Here is a 7500-nt window from a genome sequence, read left to right as displayed (position 1 = left end):
AGTACTTTTAATGCAACATACTTGAGTATATTTATAGAGAAGAAACGCTACTAAGAGTAGTTTTAATGCAACATACTTGAGTATATTTATAGAGAAGAAACGCTACTTTTGGGATAAATTGTACTTCTAAGAGTAGTTTTAATGCAACATACTTGAGTATATTTATAGAGAAGAAACGCTACTTTTGGGATCAATTATACTTCTAAGAGTAGTTTTAATGCAACATACTTGAGTATATTTATAGAGAAGAAACACTACTTTTGGGATAAATTGTACTTCTAAGAGTAGTTTTAATGCAACATACTTGAGTATATTTATAGAGAAGAAACGCTACTTTTGGGATAAATTGTACTTCTAAGAGTAGTTTTAATGCAACATACTTGAGTATATTTATAGAGAAGAAACGCTACTTTTGGGATAAATTGTACTTCTAAGAGTAGTTTTAATGCAACATACTTGAGTATATTTATAGAGAAGAAACGCTACTTTTGGGATAAATTGTACTTCTAAGAGTACTTTTAATGCAACATACTTGAGTATATTTATAGAGAAGAAACGCTTCTAAGAGTACTTTTAATGCAACATACTTGAGTATATTTATAAGGAAGAAACGCTACTTTTGGGATCAATTATACTTCTAAGAGTAGTTTTAATGCAACATACTTGAGTATATTTATAGAGAAGAAACGCTACTTTTGGGATGAATTGTACTTCTAAGAGTAGTTTTAATGCAACATACTTGAGTATATTTATAGAGAAGAAACGCTACTTCTGGGATAAATTGTACTTCTAAGAGTAGTTTTAATGCAACATACTTGAGTATATTTATAGAGAAGAAACGCTACTTTTGGGATAAATTGTACTTCTAAGAGTAGTTTTAATGCAACATACTTGAGTATATTTATAGAGAAGAAACGCTACTTTTGGGATAAATTGTACTTCTAAGAGTACTTTTAATGCAACATACTTGAGTATATTTATAGAGAAGAAACGCTACTAAGAGTAGTTTTAATGCAACATACTTGAGTATATTTATAGAGAAGAAACGCTACTTTTGGGATAAATATGTACTTCTAAGAGTAGTTTTAATGCAACATACTTGAGTATATTTATAGAGAAGAAACGCTACTTTTGGGATAAATTGTACTTCTAAGAGTAGTTTTAATGCAACATACTTGAGTATATTTATAGAGAAGAAACGCTACTTTTGGGATCAATTATACTTCTAAGAGTAGTTTTAATGCAACATACTTGAGTATATTTATAGAGAAGAAACGCTACTTTTGGGATGAATTGTACTTCTAAGAGTAGTTTTAATGCAACATACTTGAGTATATTTATAGAGAAGAAACGCTACTTTTGGGATAAATTGTACTTCTAAGAGTAGTTTTAATGCAACATACTTGAGTATATTTATAGAGAAGAAACGCTACTTTTGGGATAAATTGTACTTCTAAGAGTAGTTTTAATGCAACATACTTGAGTATATTTATAGAGAAGAAACGCTACTTTTGGGATAAATTGTACTTCTAAGAGTACTTTTAATGCAACATACTTGAGTATATTTATAGAGAAGAAACGCTTCTAAGAGTACTTTTAATGCAACATACTTGAGTATATTTATAAGGAAGAAACGCTACTTTTGGGATCAATTATACTTCTAAGAGTAGTTTTAATGCAACATACTTGAGTATATTTATAGAGAAGAAACGCTACTTTTGGGATAAATTGTACTTCTAAGAGTAGTTTTAATGCAACATACTTGAGTATATTTATAGAGAAGAAACGCTACTTTTGGGATGAATTGTACTTCTAAGAGTAGTTTTAATGCAACATACTTGAGTATATTTATAGAGAAGAAACGCTACTTCTGGGATAAATTGTACTTCTAAGAGTAGTTTTAATGCAACATACTTGAGTATATTTATAGAGAAGAAACGCTACTTTTGGGATAAATTGTACTTCTAAGAGTAGTTTTAATGCAACATACTTGAGTATATTTATAGAGAAGAAACGCTACTTCTGGGATAAATTGTACTTCTAAGAGTAGTTTTAATGCAACATACTTGAGTATATTTATAGAGAAGAAACGCTACTTTTGGGATAAATTGTACTTCTAAGAGTAGTTTTATTGCAACATACTTGAGTATATTTATAGAGAAGAAACACTACTTTTGGGATAAATTGTACTTCTAAGAGTAGTTTTAATGCAACATACTTGAGTATATTTATAGAGAAGAAACGCTACTTTTGGGATAAATTGTACTTCTAAGAGTAGTTTTAATGCAACATACTTGAGTATATTTATAGAGAAAAAACGCTACTTTTGGGATAAATATGTACTTCTAAGAGTAGTTTTATTGCAACATACTTAAGTATATTTATAGAGAAGAAAGGCTACTTTTGGGATGAATTGTACTTCTAAGAGTAGTTTTAATGCAACATACTTGAGTATATTTATAGAGAAGAAACGCTACTTTTGGGATAAATTGTACTTCTAAGAGTAGTTTTAATGCAACATACTTGAGTATATTTATAGAGAAGAAAACGCTACTTTTGGGATAAATTGTACTTCTAAGAGTAGTTTTAATGCAACATACTTGAGTATATTTATAGAGAAGAAACGCTACTTTTGGGATAAATATGTACTTCTAAGAGTAGTTTTAATGCAACATACTTGAGTATATTTATAGAGAAGAAACGCTACTTTTGGGATAAATTGTACTTCTAAGTAGTTTTAATGCAACATACTTGAGTATATTTATAGAGAAGAAACGCTACTTTTGGGATAAATTGTACTTCTAAGAGTAGTTTTAATGCAACATACTTGAGTATATTTATAGAGAAGAAACGCTACTTTTGGGATAAATTGTACTTCTAAGAGTAGTTTTAATGCAACATACTTGAGTATATTTATAGAGAAGAAACGCTACTTTTGGGATAAATTGTACTTCTAAGAGTAGTTTTAATGCAACATACTTGAGTATATTTATAGAGAAGAAACGCTACTTTTGGGATAAATTGTACTTCTAAGAGTAGTTTTAATGCAACATACTTGAGTATATTTATAGAGAAGAAACGCTACTTTTGGGATAAATTATACTTCTAAGAGTAGTTTTAATGCAACATACTTGAGTATATTTATAGAAAAGAAACGCTACTTTTGGGATAAATATGTACTTCTAAGAGTAGTTTTAATGCAACATACTTGAGTATATTTATAGAGAAGAAACACTACTTTTGGGATAAATTGTACTTCTAAGAGTAGTTTTAATGCAACATACTTGAGTATATTTATAGAGAAGAAACGCTACTTTTGGGATAAATATGTACTTCTAAGAGTAGTTTTAATGCAACATACTTGAGTATATTTATAGAGAAGAAACGCTACTTTTGGGATAAATATGTACTTCTAAGAGTAGTTTTAATGCAACATACTTGAGTATATTTATAGAGAAGAAACACTACCTTTGGGATAAATTGTACTTCTAAGAGTAGTTTTAATGCAACATACTTGAGTGTATTTATAGAGAAGAAACGCTACTTTTGGGATAAATTGTACTTCTAAGAGTAGTTTTAATGCAACATACTTGAGTATATTTATAGAGAAGAAACGCTACTTTTGGGATAAATTGTACTTCTAAGAGTAGTTTTAATGCAACATACTTGAGTATATTTATAGAGAAGAAACGCTACTTTTGGGATAAATTGTACTTCTAAGAGTAGTTTTAATGCAACATACTTGAGTATATTTATAGAGAAGAAACGCTACTTTTGGGATAAATTGTACTTCTAAGAGTAGTTTTAATGCAACATACTTGAGTATATTTATAGAGAAGAAACGCTACTTTTGGGATAAATTATACTTCTAAGAGTAGTTTTAATGCAACATACTTGAGTATATTTATAGAAAAGAAACGCTACTTTTGGGATAAATATGTACTTCTAAGTGTAGTTTTAATGCAACATACTTGAGTATATTTATAGAGAATAACACTACTTTTGGGATAAATTGTACTTCTAAGAGTAGTTTTAATGCAACATACTTGAGTATATTTATAGAGAAGAAACGCTACTTTTGGGATAAATATGTACTTCTAAGAGTAGTTTTAATGCAACATACTTGAGTATATTTATAGAGAAGAAACGCTACTTTTGGGATAAATTGTACTTCTAAGAGTAGTTTTAATGCAACATACTTGAGTATATTTATAGAGATGAAACGCTACTTTTGGGATAAATTGTACTTCTAAGAGTAGTTTTAATGCAACATACTTGAGTATATTTATAGAGAAGAAACACTACCATTGGGATAAATTGTACTTCTAAGAGTAGTTTTAATGCAACATACTTGAGTATATTTATAGAGAAGAAACGCTACTTTTGGGATAAATTGTACTTCTAAGAGTAGTTTTAATGCAACATACTTGAGTATATTTATAGAGAAGAAACGCTACTTTTGGGATAAATTGTACTTCTAACAGTAGTTTTAATGCAACATACTTGAGTATATTTATAGCGAAGAAACGCTACTTTTGGGATAAATTGTACTTCTAAGAGTAGTTTTAATGCAACATACTTGAGTATATTTATAGAGAAGAAACGCTACTTTTGGGATCAATTGTACTTCTAAGAGTAGTTTTAATGCAACATACTTGAGTATATTTATAGAGAAGAAACGCTACTTTTGGGATCAATTGTACTTCTAAGAGTAGTTTTAATGCAACATACTTGAGTATATTTATAGAGAAGAAACGCTACTTTTGGGATAAATTATACTTCTAAGAGTAGTTTTAATGCAACATACTTGAGTATATTTATAGAGAAGAAACGCTACTTTTGGGATAAATTATACTTCTAAGAGTAGTTTTAATGCAACATACTTGAGTATATTTATAGCGAAGAAACGCTACTTTTGGGATAAATTGTACTTCTAAGAGTAGTTTTAATGCAACATACTTGAGTATATTTATAGAGAAGAAACGCTACTTTTGGGATAAATTGTACTTCTAACAGTAGTTTTAATGCAACATACTTGAGTATATTTATAGAGAAGAAACGCTACTTTTACTCCGCTCTATTTATCTACATTCAGCTCGCTACTCGCTCGTGATTTTTATCGGCTTACTCAATCTCAGTAAATAACTTAAATTTGGAACACAGCTTCATCGTTTTCACAGCTTTTTGCTTGTTAGAGGTAGAGTGTTGTAATGTAGAGTTCTAAATCTTTTTTAAAGGCACAAAAACAGATCGGGAAACTTACTTTTATGAATATAAAACTTAGCCAATAGTATAATGAGGTTGCAAAGGTAAAATTCATTTTCAATTTTTTTTTCAATACAGTGTATTACCAAATATATATTATTTAATATATATTATTGTTTTAGTTGCTTAAGAGATATTCCTGGCTCTGAATTTGTTCAATGCTATTTTTATGTTTGTGTGCATTACTTGTTGCCGTCATCATTAAACCAACAGGTTACTCATCAGTTACTCAGTGCTTAAAGGGGAACATTATCACAATTTAAAAAGGGTTAAAAACAATAAAAATCAGTTCCCAGTGGCTTGTTGTATTTTTTTGAAGTTTTTTTCAAAATGTTGCCGGTCCCGGAATATCCCTAAAAAAAGCTTTAAAGTGCCTTATTTTCGCTATCTTCGAAACCACTCTCCATTTCCCTGTGACGTCATACAGTGCTGCCAATACAAACAACATGGCGGTTAGCACAGCAAGATATAGCGACATTAGCTCGGATTCAGACTCGGATTTCAGCGGCTTAAGCGATTGAACAGATTACGCATGTATTGAAACAGATGGTCGGAGTTTGGAGGCAGATAGCGAAAACGAAATTGAAGAAGAAATTGAAGCTATTGAGCGAATAGCTATTGACGCTATTCGGCCATAGCGTGGGTGTACCTAATGAAGTGGCCCATAGCATGGCTGCCTTATTAGCATCGCCGGTAAAATGTGCGGACCAAACGATCAGGACTTTCGCATCTTGTGACACTGGAGCAACTTAAATCCATCGATTGGTAAGTGTTTGTTTGGCATTAAATGTGGGTATCTAGTTTCAAATGTACATACAGCTAGCGTAAATAGCATGTTAGCATCGATTAGCGTAGCATGTTAGGATCGATTAGTTGGCAGTCATGCCGTGACCAAATATGTCTGATTAGCACATAAGTCAACAACATCAACAAAACTCACCTTTGTGATTTTGTTGACTTAATCGTTGCAAATGCACCTGCAGGTTATCCACACATCTCTGTGCCATGTCTGTCTTAGCATCGCCGGTCAAATGTGGAGACACTCTGGTACATTCAATGGGGGTCTGGCAGCAGATTTTTTGCCAGTGGTGCAACTTGAATCCCTCCCTGTTAGTGTTGTTACAACCTCCGACAACACAACGACGAGACATGATGTCTCCTAGGTTCCAAAAAATAGTCGAAAAAACGGAAAATAACAGAGCTGTGTTTGTAATGTGTTGAAAATGAAAATGGCGGGTGTGTTACCTCGGTGACGTCACGTTCTGACGTCATCGCTAAAAGACCGATAAACAGAAAGGCGTTTAATTTGCCAAAATTCACCCATTTAGAGTTCGGAAATCGGTTGAAAAAATACATGGGTCTTTTTTCTGCAACATCAAGGTATATATTGACGCTTGCATAGGTCTGCTGATAATGTTCCCCTTTAAGTAGTTTTTTCACAACATACTTTTTACTTTTACTCAAGTAAATATTTGGGTGAGTACTCCTTACTTTTACTTGAGTAATACATCTCTAAAGTAACAGTACTCTTACTTGAGTACAGTTTCTGGCTACTCAACCCACCTCTGGTGCTGAGCTCCAAGTCCTTTAAAATGTCTCCCAGTTTCTGTGTTGCCTCAAAGCTTCCAGTCCCTGCTGTCAAACTGGGACACTGCTGTCTTTCTTGCTTATGGGTCTGATGCTCCTAAAATAAGACCGGCTTTGCTCTAAATAGAGCGAGTATTCATAGTTAAATACGAAAGGGCAAAGCCTGCATGCATCATGACTGCTGAAACTCTTTGAATGAAGATGTATTCCGCTGATGTTCGATGACTTTTAAAGATTGAATGCAGCGGTTAGATTCCACTTTGGTCTATAGAGTGGAACCTCCATTTGCAAACCATTCTCTTGGCATTTTACATCGTTCCAAGTCAGAATGAATTTTGGCAGCGGTTTTTAATTCAGTTTTAGTCTTTTGATGAAAATGGTTTTCAGTTTTAGTCAATCAATCAATCAATGTTTATTTATATAGCCCTAAAGGCCTACTGAAAGCCACTACTAGCCACCACGCAGTCTGATAGTTTATATATCAATGATGAAATATTAACATTGCAACACATGCCAATACAGCCGGGTTAGTTTACTAAATTGCAATTTTAAATTTCCCGCGAAGTATCCTGTTGAAAACGTCGCGGAATGATGACGCGTGCGCGTGACGTCGCCGGTTGTAGCGGACATGTTCTTCCAGCACCGATC

At 32.2% G+C, this 7500-nt stretch overlaps 1 protein-coding gene across 2 annotated transcripts in view; it reads left to right on the top strand.

Moving 5' to 3' along the window:
* Positions 1–7500, top strand: part of tanc1a (tetratricopeptide repeat, ankyrin repeat and coiled-coil containing 1a) — a 163048-nt gene that overhangs the window by 24211 nt on the left and 131337 nt on the right. The gene's annotated exons all lie outside the window — the stretch shown is intronic.

Source organism: Nerophis ophidion, linkage group LG25 (assembly GCF_033978795.1).
Source record: "Nerophis ophidion isolate RoL-2023_Sa linkage group LG25, RoL_Noph_v1.0, whole genome shotgun sequence".
NCBI lineage: Eukaryota > Metazoa > Chordata > Actinopteri > Syngnathiformes > Syngnathidae > Nerophis > Nerophis ophidion.
Note: the sequence above shows the minus strand (reverse complement) of the source record. Positions and strands in the feature narration are given on the sequence as shown.